Here is a 21,031-nt window from a genome sequence, read left to right as displayed (position 1 = left end):
ACTTACTTATATTATACGCATTTGATGGATTCTTAAAAGTGATTGTAGTATTTCAAACAGTAAATCCTCTTCTGGAGTGGCAACATGTCAAACTCGTTAGCACTGCACATGAGTCTGATTCAATTACCACTCTCTCTGGTGTGACGTCCTCTCCCACTGTAAGGCAATAATATGCCATCATCTCACATGTGAACACAGATCAGTCATTTCGCAACACCGATGTTGCACGGCTATTGGAAGAGGATCCTCAGGCCCTGGTCCCAGAGGGAATGCACATCATCGGTGATTCAGCTCATCCTCTGTTGAGATGACTGATGAAACCCTGCCGGGATAATGAGCACCTAACCGCCAGGCAGCGGCGCTTTAACCAGAAATCCAAATTCAGGAGGATCAAATGTCTGCACATGAAAGAAGTGGCAAATATCAGTGCAACTGTCACAGCATGTTGCATCCTTCACAACATTTGTTTGGAGTCAGGTAACAACTTGATGAAGATGAGCAAGGTCTTCATGGCAAACGTGGGATCTGGAAACAGAGCTAAGGTAAAGATGGCCATCTAAATATATATATATATATATATATATATATATATATAGGGCACTAATTCAAGAAGCCTAGTAGTAGTAACAACGTCTCTGTGTAGTCAACAACTGTCAAATCAAATAAAGAAAATACACATCAATTATTATTCTCAGTTTTCACATTTAACTGGATGGATTATAAATAATACATTTAAATACATAAATAAATGTTCTTCTCTCATTTCAAGTGAAATAAGGGATCCATCTCAAAATAAAATACACAGAAAAGATTTTTTGAAAAACTTGCATCTTTAAAGAGGGTGCTTGATTTTAGAAAAATGAATGAAAAAGAAAAAATGAAAGAGCGTCTGGAGTTAACTTTGTTCTTCTCTTTTGTTAAATCATTTCACATCATAACGGTCTCAGTCAACTTTATAATAATCAATCTCAACATCTCAACATCTCGTCCTCAGGTCAGATTGGAGTGTTTGGTCTAAAGACGTGTGTTTGGTCTCGTGGTGGCGTTTCACATCGGTGCTTTTATTAATGACCACGATATCTGAACACATGAGACAGACGGACGAATAAGAGTCCGTCCATTCTCTGTTAAAAGCTGTTTTCAGGATCCACTTCTCTCTTTTTAGAGCACACTAACCACTTCTCCCATCTCTCTCTCTCTCTCTCTCTCTCTCTCTCTCTCTCTCTGTGTAAAGGTCACTTGGCTCATGATGCATTTCAGAATACACGTATTCAATTGGCTGAGTAGCGTTATGTGAGATGATTTACAATGCATGTAATTGATTGGTGTGTTTCCTGGACTGATGACCGAGTGCCATAAAGACTGAATCAGATTAAAAACTTCTGTTGAAACTTGTTGAGAAACATGAACATTATATTTCTAAAGATCATCGTTCTTTATCTCAGAGAGAAACTCTACTGCATACAACAAATCTATCTTTTGAAACATCGTTCTATTCTCCAGTTAAACAGAGAAACAACACGTAGTGATCAAAGTGATCCTGATGATCAAACATGTACAGATTCCTCTGTAGGATTCTCACCTGCTGAACTGACTTCAGGTCAGTTTACAGACACGTTGACCTTCATGTGGAGGAAACACTGGAGAGAAGAAGCTGCTCACGTCCTCCTGTCAGTCCTGGTGTCTTTGTGCATTTGATCTGAGGACTCTGTCACACTCTCAGCACTTCAGAGTCCAAAGGTACACACCAAAGGTGTGTCTCAATTCAGGGGCTGAAGCCTTCAGAGGCTGCATTAGACCGGTTACGTCACAGCGGCTGTGACTAGGCTGTCCCATTCTGCATGTTTGTTGAAGACTCCTTCAAATGCAGCCGACTTCATATCATGTACATAAACGGACCAACGTGAGCTCAGTCAGGTTATCAACCTGAAATATCACTTTAAGTCCAGTAACGTTACAAACGTTGAGATTAATTACACGAATACACTGTATTTGAGTATTTAGCTGATTCTGTTCTTGTTGTGTTACAGAGAGCAGGAGCTGAGGGGAGAACAATGGACAAACATTCACAACCGTAGCTTTGAATTAAGACATTAGTCCTTTTATAATAGCTCTATTTGACCATCCTGTACTTAAGGTTACAGTTACATTAGCTCTCATCATTATAAAGCCTTCACTGCTGTGTGAAGAGAATACTGCTGTTAACAAGAACCTGGTGTGTTTAAAGTCTTTATAAACCAAATGTTATTGACCTTTTGTTCATATAGCAGTACTTTCAAAATAAAAGTGCGCAATACACTACTTTAGAATTCATTATTGAACTTTGCGCATAACAATGCAATTAACAATTGTAATCATTGCCCAGCACTAATTTATATATATATATATATATATATATATATATATATATTCTTCTTCTTTTAAATGTGCTACAGAGTTCTTCAACGTGACACACTTTGGCACAAAATAGGCTCCAAAGACGTTTGTGTTTTTTATCTACTTTATCATTTCGAGCAACTTCCTGTTTCAACACATAAACAACAAGCGACGTTTAAAACTCGAGTGGACTCGTTTCCTCAAAATAGACTGTAAATGAGAAGGTTTGACACTGTACTGCAAAATTAAACAATGCGGCATTCTCGAGGACAGCTACGTGTTCTCTTCCTGTTTTCAACAGCTGTCATAACTACGACAACAACAGACGCATTCGTCTGAAAGTCACCAGTTAACATGGTCCCTTGTTAAACCGTAACACTGGCGAGGGGATGAAGGGACCTGTGAAGACATCGTCACTGAAGCGCATGCGCACTTTTATCTCATTATTATTTTTTTTAATTATTTTTTTTTTTTTATGCGGAAATGGGCGTCCATACTTTTTAGAACACGCCATATTAAATTGCTTCTCCGACTCACTTCTCCCACTTCGCCTGCATTGTAGAATACACGTATTCGATTGGCTGAGTAGCGTCACGTGAGATGATTTACAATGCATGTGATTGGTCGGTGTGTTTCCTGGACTGCTGACCGAGTGCCGTAAAGACTAGAAAAGCTGTGCAGGTTAAAATAGAAGCGCTCCGCCAAAATGTATAATTCTCAACTATCCATCAGTTATACGTCCGGGTCCGGATGGGACAGCGTCCGCCTATTAGTGACCCCTGGTCTATTGCATACATTGTTCAGGGTATTATAGCGTTTTCACTGTTACTACACCATCAGACACACAGGCCAGATTCATCTAGGGCGGGTTTTGTCCTCTATGACGGTTGAGACATGAACTGATCAAACAGGTCTCCACTAGTGAACCAGAGTGAGTGTCAGGGTTGTTAAGATGGTTGTTGTTGTGAACATTTAGAGTGTTAACAGTTAAAAAAAACTCAGGTAGATCCCACCTGTCAGATCAGTTCAGACACGCCTGCACTTTTCACTGATGACGTGAACTCAGATTACAAACTTCTGTTGAAACTTGTTGAGAAACATGAACATTATATTTCTAAAGATCATCGTTCTTTATCTCAGAGAGAAACTCTACTGCATACAACAAATCTATCGTTTGAAACATCGTTCTATTCTCCAGTTAAACAGAGAAACAACACAAAAAGATCAAAGTGATCCTGATGATCAAACATGTACAGATTCCTCTGTAGGATTCTCACCTGCTGAACTGACTTCAGGTCAGTTTACAGACACGTTGACCTTCATGTGGAGGAAACACTGGAGAGAAGAAGCTGCTCACGTCCTCCTGTCAGTCCTGGTGTCTTTGTGCATTTGATCTGAGGACTCCGTCACACTCTCATCACTTCAGAGTCCAAGTCTAAAATAAAACCAGTGTGACGTCAAAACCTGTCCACCAGGTAGTAGACGTCAGCCTATCAGAGGTGGTAGATGTCAGCATGTTTGTCTGTTTTACTGATTGAAACTCAACATCATTTATATTTTAATCTGAGCTCACATCATCAGTGAAACATGTAGAGAATGCCAGAAGTGATTTGACAGTTTAGATGAAATCGTTTCCTCTTCATCCTACAAGTGTTGTTACAACACTGACTTAGTTTCACTGAATCCCACAGGCCATTTATCAACCGTCAAAGGGTTCAAACTCATTTAAATGGACCTGATCAATGGTTAAAAACTCATGAAACTAATTTAGTAATGATTAGAAACCCTGAACACTATCTGTTTGGCATTAATATAGTGGCATAAGTATAATAAAACACCATTTTATGAGAATATTAAAATAAATGGTTGAGCTCCCTAAGTGAGGACAAAAAAACCAAACTGACGCTCTCCTCTCATCTAATCTCCCGACAGGCCTCCGACCCACCACGTCACTCGCAGAACTGATTTATCAGCTTCTGGCTCGCGGTTATTTCCCTCCCTGCACCTCCTTATTAAAAAATATGAATCATGCGAGACCGTTTTGTTGCAGAGCGTCTCGTCCCACTAGATGTCAGCAGACTGCAAGAAATGAACCTCACAGAAAACATCTCTGGGTGAACCGGTATGAATTTCAGAACAACAGCTGATTAAATGTCTCAGAGCGACAAGAGTAACGGCAGCTTCATGACAAACAGATGGAAAACGATCAAATCCACCAACTGGAGTCAACGAACACTTTCCTGACATATTCAAGCACATTTGACCCAATCAATATGTTTTTCTATCAAGTAAAAATTCCAATTTGTCCAAAACTTATCTGTCTAATAGTTTGGTTTTTGCCAAGCAGGTTATGTTTTCGGTTTGTTTGGTTTGTCAGCAGGATTACGGAGAAACTGCTGGCTGGATTTTGACTAAACTTGGTGGTGGGGTGTAACTTGGGCCAAAGAAGAAACAATTATCTTTTGGAGCCAATCCAAATCACGAATCAGTTATCTTTCACTCTCGTTAGCATTGTGAGATATGGCTTTGGGTCTTGATGGAGCTCTGAGCTCCCCGAGTGCTCTTCTAGTTTATAACACAATAAAGCAACTGGCTGTAGACTCTTATTACAATAAAGTTATATTTTACACACAAGCTTTTCCTGCCATGACATCCCAAAAATATCTGCCATTAAAAAAACATCTATTCATCCTGAGAAGGACGAGAATATCTGCACCAAATGTCAAGGCGGCCAATAAAAGTCAAGGGGGTTAAAAAACGTTATTAGGATACATCCTCTGGGAACCATGAAACCATCAAATTCAGGACATTTTGGGCTTTTAATACTTTTATTTCCTCAGAATTGGTGTTTTTATTTGTATTACTTTGGTAATCTAAAACACTTCTTTCTTGTCCTTTAACTAATCGATTAAGATCCACAGTTTCTTCATAAATGACCGAGCACAGAACACAACACAGTTCTATTAGTTTCTATTAGATTCTATTAAATATGAGTTCTTGTCACATGGGAGGGCAGCAGAGAGCAAGAAATGAATCCCTGAGAGGAGACACGCTCACACTACACAACACCTCAGGGCAGAACAGCACATGTTCTCTACATGTTCAAATTATGTGTCCGTTTGATATATATATATATATGTATATATACATATATATATATATATATATATATGTATACAGCATATATAAAACAAAAAGGACTGCTGTGTCATGATGAGGAATGCTTGGTTTCTTTGACAGGCGCTGTGGGGGTAAATAAAATGGACGAGGGTGTGAAGAACAGCAGAGTGACGCAGCCTCTTGTCAGCCTTTCTTTCTCCAGCTGATGGAGAACAAAACGCTCTCCAGAGAGGTGGACGAGAGTTTGTTTTTTCTGGGGAATGAGAGCGAAACAATAAAAAAACCTCCTCCTGCATGCATTCATCCTGTCCGTCCTGCATTAATACACCGAACATGGAGACGGTGCTCCCTGATGGATTCATCCTTTATCTCCTCTCTCTCTGAAGTCTGAGACGTTCACACGACAGCGAAGGTGTTTCACTTTTGTTTGTTTGTTTGTGTGGACAGGAAACTTTAAAATTGAGTGACGGGTGATTCAAGATCGTAAGCGTAAGATTTATGGACGTTTATTCTCAACGGACATCAGACATAATGGTGACGCCGGACAGTCACACTGAAATACATTAATATGTGTTCATATCCTTGTGAGAACATTTTGAGTTATGACTGTTATTAGTGCTGGGCGGGAAACCGCAATCAGTTTTAAATTCCCATATAATATGAATCTTTCACATACCGTCATACAGGTGCATAGCCGGAACATCTGCTGTCTATCTTTAACAGGCAGTTAAATGTATTGTTCTCGGAGCTAGTTATCTTATCTGTATTGAAAGGGACCCCTAGTCATGGTCATAACTTTATAACTTTATAACAATTAACAACCCACAACTAACGCTCTTTAACAGAGCAAAACACCACAACACAACAGTCTGTGACACGTAAACAATTTGTTACACTAATAATTGTACATTTATAAAATTTCACCGCCGAACTGCATGTTGGGTACAGCTCGCTCGCCTGCTAGCACACCAGTCTGCTAACAGCTGGAGAGGCTCCGTCGCTCCAGTAACGTTACATTAAAGAACAGAACAGCGATGCAGGATGAACAGAGACAGACTGGAGATGCGCCGATAGAGTTTGACACATACGCAACGCTGATTACCGTAATATGTGTGGTATCTGTTATAAATGTACGTTGGTACATAGAGGGTGATAAGAAGCTGTACACGGAGGGATTTAGGACCCAGGGGAATGTAGGTGAAGGAAACCAAAAGAGACGGATGGTCACCGCTCATCACGATCCTATAGACCAGTGATTTTCAACTGGTGTGTCGTCGCGGACCCGTTTTCAGTGGGTCGCGGGCCTTTGCCTTGTGCAGCGGGGTTATTCAGACTCCTGTCCAGCATTTACGGCACTTGTTCAGCGGTGCAGGAAAAACACCGACCAATGCGGTGTAAAGCACGTCACGTGACGCAGTTTAGCCAATCAGATAAGGGTATTCTGATACGTTTCCTGACTCCAGTGAGGTGTACCCACACCGTGACACAGGAGGGAGAGACAAGGAAAGAGTTGAAACTGCAGATCTGCCGAATAGTCAAATACAGTTATTCCATATCTGTAGGATCCCCACCAAAGGATAACTTTAACTAACACTGTGATAACTTTGTATTAAAAGTTTCTACTTTAAAAGTATATAAGCGATGTGAAGTACCCCTGATACACACTTTTGATCATATCACAGAGCACTAACTGTTATCTGTACCTCTCGTCGTGTCTTTTCCTTTCTTTCAACTCTCCGTCGCCCCCCCGTGGAGGCTTTTGTCTTCCTCTTTCGTCAATTACAGACACAAACTGTATATAAGAAGTGGATGTAGTTGTTATCCATTGGTTTGTGGACTGATGTTTGTAAGCCTCAGCCCATTCAGCATTTTGGTTGTCACAATCTTGGTTGTTGGCCGTCGCCATCTTGTTTTTTTTGCAACCAGAAGTGACACTAGACGGTGGAGCTACAGCACAACCAAAGTTACAATTAACTTTGAACTGTATTGAAGAAGACTTGACACTAGAGATTGAGACCATAAACTCATGTTTACAATGTTTACTGAGGTAATAAATCAAGAGAGAAGTAGAGTCATTTTCTCATAGACTTCTATACAACCAGAGGAGTCGCCCCCTGGTGGACACTAGAGAGAATGCAGCTTTAACACATGAAGCTTTGACTTCACTTTAAAGAACCGGACGTTGAAGCTTGTTTAAAAGATATTTCGTCAATGCTAACCTGTTATATCAGACTAATATTACCCAGATATACTTATTGTTAATACCAAGCTATTACCAGGTTATTACTTTGGTAATTACATTGTATTACTTAACGATTACCCTCTTTATTATTATACTATTACCCCACTATCACCATGTTGTTACCAAGCTGTATTGTAACGTAAATAAACTCTCTTTACTGACCAGCTCCACCGGTCCGTCTGAAGGTCACTGCCTTGCTCAGGAGCCCTCTGTCAGCAGCTGGCGATGAAGACGAGGGCTGACTTTGTGCTTTTAAACCCTTCGTCTTTGAAGCGTCTAATGACAAGCCTGCAAGTCTGACATCTTCACGAATCAATGGAAGCTCCTCTTCATCGTGTCGACCTTTCTAACGATCCCGATGGTAATGAGGCCTCTGGTCCCTGAGGAGGAAGCGGGGGTCTTACTGTCAGGGGGAGGGGTCAGAGGTCAGAGGTCACGGTCAGTCCACACATGAGCTCCTAGGAATCCAACATCTTCCTCAAGGGCTCTTCATCGGGGCGGATACAGCAGCTGATTCCCCACAGTGGCACCGACGGTGTCCATGACTTTCATGTGACTTTCTGTAACTCGGCTTAAATATGTTCACGTTGAGGAAAGTCTTCTTTTTCCTGTTGGTTCTCTGGAGAAAAACAAGCAGTCGGGTGTTTAAATCTGCTGTGGAGACGAAAAGGTGAGTTATGTCACAAATAAACAAACAGAAACTGTTTAGTGCCACCAAATAATATTTAAACAATATGACAACTGATAGATTGGACATATTGTATGACAAAATCTAAATCTTTTAGTTTTTTTTATCACACTAAAGAAAACAAAAAATCCTATGAATAAAAAATCCTATAATCTAGAAGTACATTTTCACATAAAGGTTCTCTGTGTGAGTTTTCTTTTAAACAGGATTCTCACCAAAACTCAGCCGAATGTATTAACTTCGGCTCTAAATATTTGCAAAGAAAAGGTTGAAGGAGGAGGCGACGTGTACTCTACGCTACATTTACTCCACTTAGGTACACATTTTAGGTATTTGTAATTAACTTGAGTAGTTCTGTTTCCTGCTGCTTTCTACCTCTCCTCCACTTTCAGGGGTCTCCAGTGTGAATCATACTCGTATTTGTTCATACTGATGTTGTGAAGTCTTGAGTTTGGCAACTATGGTCGTCGCCATCTTGTTTTTTTGCAACCAGTGAACAGGAAGTGACCATATCTGGACTGAGGAGTAGTGATGTAGAGACGACGTACACGTCTCTGGTAGAGACCTGTCAATCACTGTGTAGCCCCGCCCCTAAAGCATCCCCTGCTTTATGGTCTGTTTGACTCTAAATGGACCATCATTTACTAAATGAACATCATGCTGTATTGAAGAAGACTTGAAACTAGAGATTGAGACCATAAACTCATGTTTACAATGTTTACTGAGGTAATAAATCAAGAGAGAAGTAGAGTCATTTTCTCATAGACTTCTATACAACCAGAGGAGTCGCCCCCTGGTGGACATTAGAGAGAATGCAGGTTTAACACATGAAGCTCTGGCTCCTTGAGACGATCCAGAGAGCCGACTGTTCGTTCTTAACAACAATAGTGGCTGCTGAAGAGGTTAGCATAGTTCCTACAATACCATCGGAGTATTTCTTCATCGAAAGAAGATAAAAGAACGACACTGAAGGCTTTCCTTGAAGGAAAAAAGATGTTTTCACTCTTCCTCCGACTGGCTTCAGTTCAGTGTTTGATTGACGGATGGTTAATCCAATCAGCTGCCACTTGTTTGTTTTTTTCAAAGTGCCCGTCCATCTAAACAGCAAAACATTCATAACCTGCAGCAAATCTGTCACATTCATGACTGTTACAACCTGTAGATCAGTGGAATATCATTAAACCTCGACGTTCTTAATAAACTCTTCGTCCACGGCGCCGGAGAAAAGCTCACATTACATAAATTAACCAAAACAAACTAGTGAGACTTCTTGCTCGAGGTCTGTCTGCTTGTAAATCTCATAAAGACGCCGCCACACCGACGCCCACGTCTTGTGATTTGCGTCATTGATCATCTCTCCGGCAGGAGGAGGTCTGGTGATGAGGAGCGATCCGTCTGAAGGGCAAAACCTCGGCTTCAATTAAACCTGTCAGCTCGTCCACATCTACGAGGCCTGAGGGACCACGAGGAACCACCGGGAGGAGGTTTCTCCCTGAAAACAAGATGTCATAAATGATGTGTGGTTTTTTGTTTTCCAGCCACAGGTGTGTAACACGTCCCGATCGATATGATAAATTAAATAAAAGAGGCAAAGGAGCTCAGTGTTCCTGCGCATCAGGAGAGGTTATTTTAAATCTCACATCTCGTCCTACACATCAAAGACGATCGTGCAAATAACAAAAGCTTAAAACTGAAGCTTTTGATGCATAAATCAGGAGCTCAGAGGGGACACGAAGTACAACATTAAAAATAGCTTTTATAAAAAGCAGATTGAGATCAAACTGATGCCCGTCTGTTGATTTCCTACTTTCTGTTCTGCACTTTAGTTGAAGGTTTATTAAACTCTTGATTTTCCAAGAAGAAAAAAAACAACAACTTTATGCTCTCTTGTTGTCACGGGCACGGTGACGTCATTAATACTTTTTAGAGATAATCGCCGCCGTCTCCAGGAAAGTTCCTTCATGAGCGTTCTGACAACACACAGGCATGAATGTAACACCTGCGTCGTGTTACCGATGCTGCCGGTCACACGTTGAGCCGCTCGACTATCAGCGCGACCTTTGAGGAACGTTCTCTCTGTTTGAAATAAGAAGCTGTGAAATATGAATATTAATGATAATTAACTTCCAGAAAACTGGACAAAAGAACAGCAGATTGTATTTACAAGTCTAATCCGAACACAAGCCGGAGCACTCCCTTGGAATTATGGGAATAACGGAGGAAAGATATAAATAAAATAAATAAATAAATAAATAAATCCTCTCTCTCTCTCTCTCTCTCTCTCTCTCTCTCTTTCTTGCTGAGAGTTGGTTGAGAGATCGATACCACTCTCACGTCTGTGTGTAAAATATGAAGCTGTAAAATCACAGTCTGTCTACAGTCACCTGTCTGTCTGCTGTCACCTGTCTGTCTGCTGTCTCCTGTCTGTCTGCTGTCACCTGTCTGTCTGTTGTCACCTGTCTGTCTGTCTTACCTGTCTGTCTGCTGTCACCTGTCTGTCTGCTGTCTTACCTGTCTGTCTACAGTCACCTGTCTGTCTACAGTCACCTGTCTGTCTACAGTCACCTGTCTGTCTGCTGTCTCCTGTCTGTCTGCTGTCACCTGTCTGTCTTTGTTGCAAATTGCCAGTTCGACCCTCATCGACCTGAATGTCTTTAACTGTTGTTCTGCTGCGTCGGGCTGATTTGTGTATTTTTCACTCTGCATGCTTTTATGTTTTGTGTGTTTTTAGTGTCTAACAATGCAGCAGAATTCATGTTTCTATTAAAACAAGTCTTCTTTAGTTGCTGTGCATGCTGTTTTATGTTGCATGTCTTAATTGCACTTTGGCAATTTAGTGTCATGAATGATGTTTCTACTCATATTAACATTCTGTGTTCTTTTATTATTGTTTCTGTAAGCTTATAAAAGGATAAATGATGAATACTTTGTAATTTTTATCTTTTATTCTGTTTTTTAGGGTGACTTTGTAACAGCTGTACATCTCTTGGCTAACATTACAGTGATTTTTTTATTATCTTTACCAAATAAACCAAAACAATTAATTTAAAGAAAGTGACTTAATAGTTTATTCTAAAAGATGTTTAGTTTACTATCACATACGATAAAGAAAAGCAGTAAATCTAGAATCAAAAGAGAATTAGAGCGACTACTGTTGTTGAGCTTTAGATGAGCAGATTGATACCGCTTTCTTATTTCGTTTAAGTAAACACGACGCTTTAGCCAGCAGCTGGTTAGCTCAGCTTAGCTTAGCATAAAGACTACAAACAGGGTCGGTCATTTTCTCATAGACTTCTATACAACCAGAGGAGTCGCCCCCTGGTGGACATTAGAGAGAATGCAGCTTCGACACATGAAGCAACAGCAGTTGGAACCAGTGATCTCCTGCTCACACGCCTCCTGTAAATTACGGCGAAAAGTTACAGCAGGAGGAGGAGGAAGAGGACGAAGAGGAGGAGGAGGAACAGGACGAAGAGGAGGAAGAGGAAGAGGAGGAAGAGGAGATGAAAATGTGAGGAGGTACAAAAAGAAAAACAACTTCACCTCCACATTGGTTCTGATTTTCTTCATGGCACAAATTCTCATGCAAATGCGTTTGTTGTGAAGATTCGATCTTCCTTCAGTCGAGACAAACAGAAGCCAGATGCTTAACTTTGTTTGAAGAGGTTTTTTTAGATGACTCGATAAGAAACAGCAGCCTTCTGCTTATGAAAGGAAATATCTCCCAGCATGCTCGGAGACCCGGGGGTACTTCAACCATGACATGATTAATAACCCTGCACTTAAAAATAGGCTTCAAAAATAATTACGGGAGACGGACGGGGGGGGGGGGGGGGGGGGGCGGTCTCTGAATCAGAATCACTTTAATTACAGAGTACAAAGACGGATTTGTGTTGGTGGGATAAGTGCAACGATGAAGGCAAAGTGCTGCTTGGAGTCGCGCTCCGACACAGCCGGGAGGAGGAGCTCCGGAAGAACAAAGAAGTTATTTCAAACACCGGAATCAATGTGTGATTAGAAGAACGAATCCGCAAACTCTACGGGAAGCAGAAGGAGATTGTTTCTGAGCTGGTTTGATCAGGAACTTGATTGTTTTTTTTTATCTCACGGAAAGGCAGTGAACGCAACCTGAAAAACCACGAAAATCTCATTCAGATCAGACGTCAACCTCCTGTTCTGAAGAGTGAAGTCAAAGCTTCACGTGTTAAAGCTGCATTCTCTCTAGTGTCCACCAGGGGGCGACTCCTCTGGTTGTATAGAAGTCTATGAGAAAATGACTACTTCTCTCTTGATTTATTACCTCAGTAAACATTGTAAACATGAGTTTATGGTCTCAATCTCTAGTTTCAAGTCTTCTTCAATACAGCATGATGTTCATTTAGTAAATGATGGTCCATTTAGAGTCAAACAGACCATAAAGCAGGGGATGCTTTAGGGGCGGGGCTACACAGTGATTGACAGGTCTCTACCTGTACGGCGTCTCCACGTCACTCCTCCTCAGTCCAGAAAAACAACATGGCGACGACCAAAAAGCCGAACTCACGGCTTCAAAACATCAACAAACCAACGGGTGACGTCATGACGACTGCGTCCACTTCTTATATTCGGTCTGCGGTTCAGACGACACTTGTCGTTCAGTGAGAACAATAAACCTGAATTGATCGAATAGACTCTTTAGTAGAGGAAGACAGAGCCGTCCTGCACACTGTCGGCACTAAACGAATAGAGAAATCAATGCTTCAGGTGGAGAACTGTGTAACAAATTAAACTCACAGTATGAGGCGGTGATGTTCTCGTAGTGAAGCTTCAGGCTGCAGCAGTCGATCGAGTTGAAGTTAAGACAAATCACAACGCCAGAGACAATAATCCAGTCAATAATTGATCAGACAGTCCTTCACAGGATCAACACAGTACGACAGTCATCGGTCGATCATGAACCAGCGGATCAAGTGTCACTTTAAACTATAAATGACTCTGAATGATCTCAAAAACCTCTACAGATGAAGGTTAAAGTCTGCAACGCGATATTCTTTTTATTATAGTGACGAGATTTCTGAATAAATATTGTTAATAATGTAAATTCTATATAGAAGATGCTCTTGAATATAATGGCAAATTAAAACAAACAACAGAATAAAGGTCAAGAAAGGACCCTGGGAATCTATAATTAGTTATAGTCTTATTTTGATATCTTATATAAACATGCGCTGCGGCCTTTCTTTATTTTTTATTCCACATTATCATTGTTATTATACTCTGTCTGTACTATGAGTGTGTGAATATGAATGTAGAGGTTTGTATGTTCTGCTCTATCTTAGTTATTACTTTAAAATAATAAATAGACCAACAGTTAAAAAAACGAACTAACAACACAATGAAAACATGAAGTAAGTAGTGAGTAGAACTGTTTTTAGGGTTTGTAACCAGGAGGTGAATATATAATATCATCTGTGTTCTTCAGGTGATCTGATTATTAAATCAAGTCTCTTGTGAATCAGCATCTCAACATTTCTCTATTTTTAGCTCATAAAAGGCTCATTTCTTCCTTCTGCAGTGGAGAGTATTGACGAAACCTCAGGTTGCATTTGGAGAATAAATTAAACGGCGTGTCGGGTGCGATACCTCATCTGGTTATTGATCGGTTTCTGTACCTGCAGATAATTGTGATTTCACTGAAACACTTTGTTTATCTTGTTGAAGGTGAAATCTAAAAGACTCGAGCTCAGCGGGTGATTTCATTTTTTATTTTGTAAATGTCACTTTTGCTTTTGACTCGGGTGATTTTTAGACCGCCAACTAATATCAGGCGTAAACCTCCGGTTCTTTAAAGTGAAGCCAAAGCTTCACGTGTTAAAGCTGCATTCTCTCTAGTGTCCACCAGGGGGCGACTCCTCTGGTTGTATAGAAGTCTATGAGAAAATGACTCTACTTCTCTCTTGATTTATTACCTCAGTAAACATTGTAAACATGAGTTCATGGTCTCAATCTCTAGTTTCAAGTCTTCTTCAATACAGCATGATGTTCATTTAGTAAATGATGGTCCATTTAGAGTCAAACAGACCATAAAGCAGGGGATGCTTTAGGGGCGGGGCTACAGTGATTGACAGGTCTCTACCAGAGACGTGTACGGCGTCTCTACGTCACTCCTCCTCAGTCCAGATATGGTCACTTCCTGTTCACTGGTTGTGAGAAAAACAACATGGCGACGACCAAAAAGCCGACTTCAAGGCTTCAAAACATCCACAAACCAACGAGAGATGTCACGACGACTACGTCCACTTCTGAGATACAGTCTGTCTATGAAGGACTTCCTTCTAACATAACCTGGACAGGCTTTTGTTTTTGTATTTCTGAACGTTATTGGCGACGTCAGACAGTCAGTTTGAGTGAACCACACATTTGAAGCCTCTTGACCTCTGAAGAGGCCATCGGGACTCACTAGCATAGAGAGACTTGAGTGCCGATTCCTTTTCCTTAATACTTTTAAGAACAACAGACACAATCCACAAGTATTCCTGGAAAACTTTTCTCCGGCTTGCAGGGAAATAAAAAAAATAAAAATCTGCGCAGAAGGCTAATTAGCTCCCTGGTTGCCTCTCGCTAGCTCAGCAGTGATTCATGGGCATACTGTACGGCGGGCTGTTGGGCTCATGGAGCCGTGCAGCAGCCCGACCTGCTGGGCTCGAGGTGTAATTAGGAGCCAAAACACACAAAGAGGAGTCGCCGACTGTCTCTCACACACACACACACACACACACACACACACACACACACACAATACAGTTATAGCATCTCATGTATAGAATAACTTGTAATTCATCCTGATGTCTAAAACAGATTCATGGAAATAATTGGACTTTATGAGGACGACATGCAGTCGGGCTGAATGATAATGATTCAGTCAGAAACAACTAAACATAAAGTTTTGTTACGAACAATTTGGGATTAAATTCTGCAGCTTTGGCACAAAGTTTTGTTTCCAACAGCAACAACAGATCTCTCTGACGTCAGCTGACGCTCACAGGTATGAGAGTTATCTTAGTGAATAAACCTGTACGTTGGTCCAGTTATCAGTTCCTTTCTGTGTTGATGATCATTAAAAGAAGAGGCGGGAAAAATCACTTGAATTTAGTTTGAAATCAGTGACGTGGTAGAAGAGACGTTCACCTTTCATACATAATCATGTGAACATTAACATGCAGCGCAACACACACACTAACCCAGGCTATTACACACACACACACAGTATTATGCATACAAATACTCACACAGCTGCATGTTGAACTGAAAGTCTTTTAGTCCATTTGTTTGATCAACAGAAATAATCAAGAAAATGAACTTTTTAAGCAAAAAATGATCACAATCTCAAAATAATCAAATGTGTGGATTTGCTGCTTTTTTCTCTTTCGTTTGATTGTGAACTTTATATCTTGTTGAAACTAAACTAACATCTGAAAGTGTCACTTTTGGACTAAAGACAGATAATTAACGTAACAACGTAACCAGTGTAAATATATATAAATAAGAAAAGTAAATGAATAACGTGACAACTCAACGTAACAACTCAACGTAACAAACTAATGTAGCAGCTAACGTGAGAACGTAACGCAACATTTCATAACAACGAAATGTAACAACTTAACTTAATGTAGCAACTGTTAACAACGTATCACAATATTACGTAACAACTTGATGTAACAACGTAACGTAACAACGTAACGTAACAAGGTAACGTAACAACGTAACGTAACAACGTAACGTAACAAGGTAACGTAACAACGTATCACAATATTACGTAACAACTTGATGTAACAACGTAACGTAACAACGTAACGTAACAACGTAACGTAACAAGGTAACGTAACAACGTAACGTAACAACGTAACGTAACAAGGTAACGTAACAACGTAACGTAACAACGTAATGTAACAACGTAACGTAACAACCGAACGTAACAAGGTAACGTAACAAGGTAACGTAACAACGTAACGTAACAACGTATCACAATATTACGTAACAACTTGATGTAACAACGTAACGTAACAAGGTAACGTAACAAGGTAACGTAACAACGTAACGTAACAAGGTAACGTAACAAGGTAACGTAACAAGGTAACGTAACAAGGTAACGTAACAACGTAACGTAACAAGGTAACTTAGCCCAGTATTCCCTGAATTACGCCCATTCCCTTCATGCAGGAGACTGGATGTTTGCCTTTATATTGTTTTCTATATCTTTATATGTATATGAATGTAACTGCCGTGTCTTTCGGCCTACAGACCGACTCTGAACGTAACACTAATGGATTTTGTGTGACGACCTCAGAACTCCCACAAACCTGCAGGTCAGAGGTGAAGTCAGAGCCGGAGCTCCTTCAATCTGTAGCTCTCAGCCACAGAAAAATAAAAACACGTCCTAATGATTTCCTCCACTTTTCAAAGCCCAACGTGAACTTCAAAAGGCTTTTTCTCTCCCTCTCACAGCTGCGTTCCACTCTGCCGAGGGCCAGGCGGTGACCTGCGGAGGAGGCCAGAGATTTAGCCCAGATTCCTCAGTTCAGACGCTCGTCAGAAGAGCCGGCGCCGCCCCGCCGACCAGCTGCAGACGCCGCCTCCTCGGCCGGGACGCCGCCGGAATACTAAGAGGCTCCTTCAGCGAGTCAAGAGGCCGAGAGTGGCTGGGAATGTGCTTTTACACATCGTTCCACACGTAGGGTGGAAATCTTCAAAGTATCAGAGAGAGTTTTCAGCTTCTTAAACTACGAGTGAGTTCAATTTCCTGGTCATTAGTAAATAAATAAGCATATCTACTGTTTCTCCTCTGTTGGGATGTAAACGACCTTTGGATTATATTATAACTCGTCTCAGCCAGAAAGGACAGGTGTAACTAATGTAATATATTATCATATATTAATGATGATTCTCTCCTATTTAAAGGAAAACTACGGTTTATTAAAACACAGAAGTCCAAACAGAAAGTGGTGTGTGGGGGGACATCTTCAGAGACATTTAACCAACAAACACTGGTGCTGCAGAAGGAAAAGAGGTGAAATCTATTGACACCTTTTGTCCCAAATACACTACTGAGAGCCACAACTCACCATAATATCTCTATAAACACATTTAGGATCAAATGGACGATGTTCTATTTGACAAAACTTCTCTAAATTCATTAAAGACATTAAAAGTTCTTCTAAACTGGATCAAAGCTCTTTATGTTTTCATGGATCTGTAAAGCGTTTATATCATCAGACACAACACAGAAGAGCAATAAAACACACAAAGCAGCGCCCGCTCTCTTCCCCTGAGACCTACTTCCTGTCTGGCGGCGGGGTCCGCCAGGAGAACGTGACAGGATCAGCACCGAGGATGCGCTCTGATCCACTGTACTGTCGTCTCTCTGCAGCAGCTCAACGGGTATTTGTGTCAATCGCCCCCCCGATGACGGGCTGTCCAGACCGGTGGGCTGTGACGGGCCCAACGAGGGTCCAGATGGACGCACCAACAAGACGACAACAACGCGACCAAGGACACGTTTAAAAGAGACGTGTTGTCTCTGAACTGAGCTCAATATAAACTGATTTTTTAAATAATTATTGTCACTATTTCCATTATTAATCGATTGTTTACTCTTTGAAATGTCAGAAACCACTCAGTGAGGTGTTGTCTTCAAATGTCTTGTTGTGTCCGACCAACGAAAAAAAACAAAATATTTTGAATTCACAATAACGACGCAGCAAATATTCACACTTTAGAAGCCGGAGGCAGCTAAATATCTGGCTTCTTTTGTTTGCAAACTGAAATGTGACTGAAATGATGAATCGATCAACAAACTATTTGTCAGTTTAACAACTGTGTTAGTCTGTTTGTCGCGTCTTCATCTCAAAGGAGACTCCGAGCCTCAGAGTCTTCCTCTGCAGGAGGCGTCTGAATATTCTGAATAAAGAGTCAACGTTTCCTTGTGTTTTCATCGCCTCGTATTGTAAAAGTGACGTCAGCCTTCCACACATCAAATATGAGTAAATAAAGAAATAATAAGCTGCTGCTTTACACCCCGCCAAAGTAAAATAGGTTGTTATGGTATTTGATGTATTATTGTCTGTTAAGTCTCGTGGTGTAATATATATATATATATATATATTTGCAGTATTATGTCTGTGGCAATATTCACAGGAGAACACACTGTGTTACAGTTTCTCTTCATTGTTTACACAGAAAACAATAGAACTCTGCACACGAATGTGAAAAACATTATTATTTCTAACGGCGCTCTTTTCACTCAAAATACACATTCTGAATTCACCAGAACTAAAATCTTTAGGAGTGAAACTTCAAACACAAGCAAAGGCTGAGAAACCTCGACTCCACCACGAGACCTTTTCTCAGGTTGTGTGACAGAAGGACTTCTCTGACTTCCGAGGGGTCCCTGAATGCACCGCTCTCTGAGAGACATTCCAGTTGAAGAATGAGCTCTTCCAAAGGGGAACACGACACACACACACGCACACACACACACGCACGCACACACACACGCACACGCACACGCACACGCACGCACACACACACACACACACACACGCACGCACGCACGCACGCACGCACGCACGCACACACACACACGCACGCACACACACACACACACGCGCACGCACACGCGCACGCGCACGCACACGCACACGCACACGCACACGCACACGCACACGCACACACACACACACACACACACACACACTCAAACTGCCAGTTGCCTTGGAGATGAAGAGTCTCTTTTTCTCAGACTCAGCGCGTCGTTGTGATGAAACCAGGTTTCAGGTTTAACTTCATCCTGCCGCCTCATTAATAATTAATATGCGTTTAATATCATATTCTGTGTTCACAGTCAACTGGAACGGACTAGTTGCTCCATTTCAAGTATTTAGTTCCTTTTTCTTTGCATCTGATAAAATAATAAAATAAAATAAATTCATAATTAGTAATTTATTTATTTATATATTTTTGTCATTTAAATTTGTATTCGTTTAAACATATTAACATTATATATAAATGCACAAATTGGGGTTGTCCGACAGTAAATCAAATAATAAAAAAATAAAAATAAAAAAGCAGAAATTAAAAAATAATATAAAATATAATAAAGAAGAACCTCATTAATTACCTCCACATACACATAAATGCCCATACACACATATCCATATACACACAAATCCCATCAGCAAGCACTCCACACCTCCTTTAAGATTGTGAATAAATACACATTAATTTAAGTTATTGTCTGCAGCTCTTATTATTAATAAAAGAAATGCATAAATGTCTAGAGAGACAGAAAGAAAACACAAACTGCTCCATGAAGAGTCTTTTTTAAGTCACACTGTCTCGCTTGTTAAATAAAAATCACACAAACAGCTGAGCATAAGTTTCCAACCAGGATATGAAGTTTGGACGGTTTTTGTGTCTTTTATTCTGAAAGGTCCGGTGTGGTCGACATCCTCCTCAAAGAGGAAGTAAACAATGTTACAAACTTCTGGGCCCAATCCCAACGTCCCCCCTGAACCCTCAAACCCTGAACCCTCAAACCCTGAACCCTCAAACCCTGAACCCTCAAACCCTGACCCCTCAAACCCTGAACCCTCAAACCCTGAACCCTCAAACCCTGAACCCTGTTTAACGTCACGTTGCAATGATTTGTGGGTAATTCCCCCATGAAGGGTTCATAAAGGGCTCAACATGATGATTTGCCAGCGGGACAGAACTGAACGTTGGGATCGGGTCCTGGTCTGTGTGTGTCCGGCTTTCTGCTTCACTTCCTGGTTTTCATCTCTTGTTGCTCGGAGGAGGAGGATTGTATTTTTCCCTCTTTCAGGAGCCAGAGATGACTTTTTCTATCCCTCATTATTCACGTTACACACATATAGTGAGGTAGTGCACACATCACCAGCCTAAGGCCGCAGAGGAAGAGGAGACACGGTTCTTCATCAGACACCATCCGTCCTGCTTTCTCTGTTAATCTGGAGCTCAGGAGAAAATCTGCAGCTGATAATCGGTTTATTAAAATCTCTCGGTGGGAGACGATGAAGCTTCATTCATCTAAACGTGTAATAAGAGAGATTTGAAGCTGCTTTTCTTCTGTTTTTACTTTCTTTCTTTCTTCACTGAGTCAAAGTCAGAGAGGTTTCTGGTTCAGCACACGTTTAAAGATGAGTTTGTATGAATGGAGTCTGTTCTGCTCCAAACAACACCGACGAGTCAATCTCTAGTTCCAAGTCTTCTTCAATTCAGCATGTTGTTCATTCAGCATGATGGTCACTTCACACGTCTCACCTGGTGAGATGAAGTTGCCAATACTCTTTAGACTGATCGTAACCTTTTAAAACTGGCATTGAGGCGATAAACTGGATCAACTTTTGAACCTCCGTTTACAGCTCAGCTGTGAGACCCTGAACGCAGCATTAAGAAGAAGAAGAACTGTCACTCACGTTCAACCATCCAGATGTAAAACCGTTCACACAGATTTTAATCCCACTTTAACGACAGTGACCTGAGAATGATTGTTCTACTGTAAGATACCGTCTGACACTACCGGTAGAATCATAATTTATAGGGTTGAA

The sequence above is a fragment of the Pholis gunnellus genome, assembly GCF_910591455.1.
Source record: "Pholis gunnellus genome assembly, chromosome: 19".
Classification (NCBI taxonomy): Eukaryota; Metazoa; Chordata; class Actinopteri; order Perciformes; family Pholidae; genus Pholis; species Pholis gunnellus.
This window is presented reverse-complemented; position numbering follows the sequence as displayed.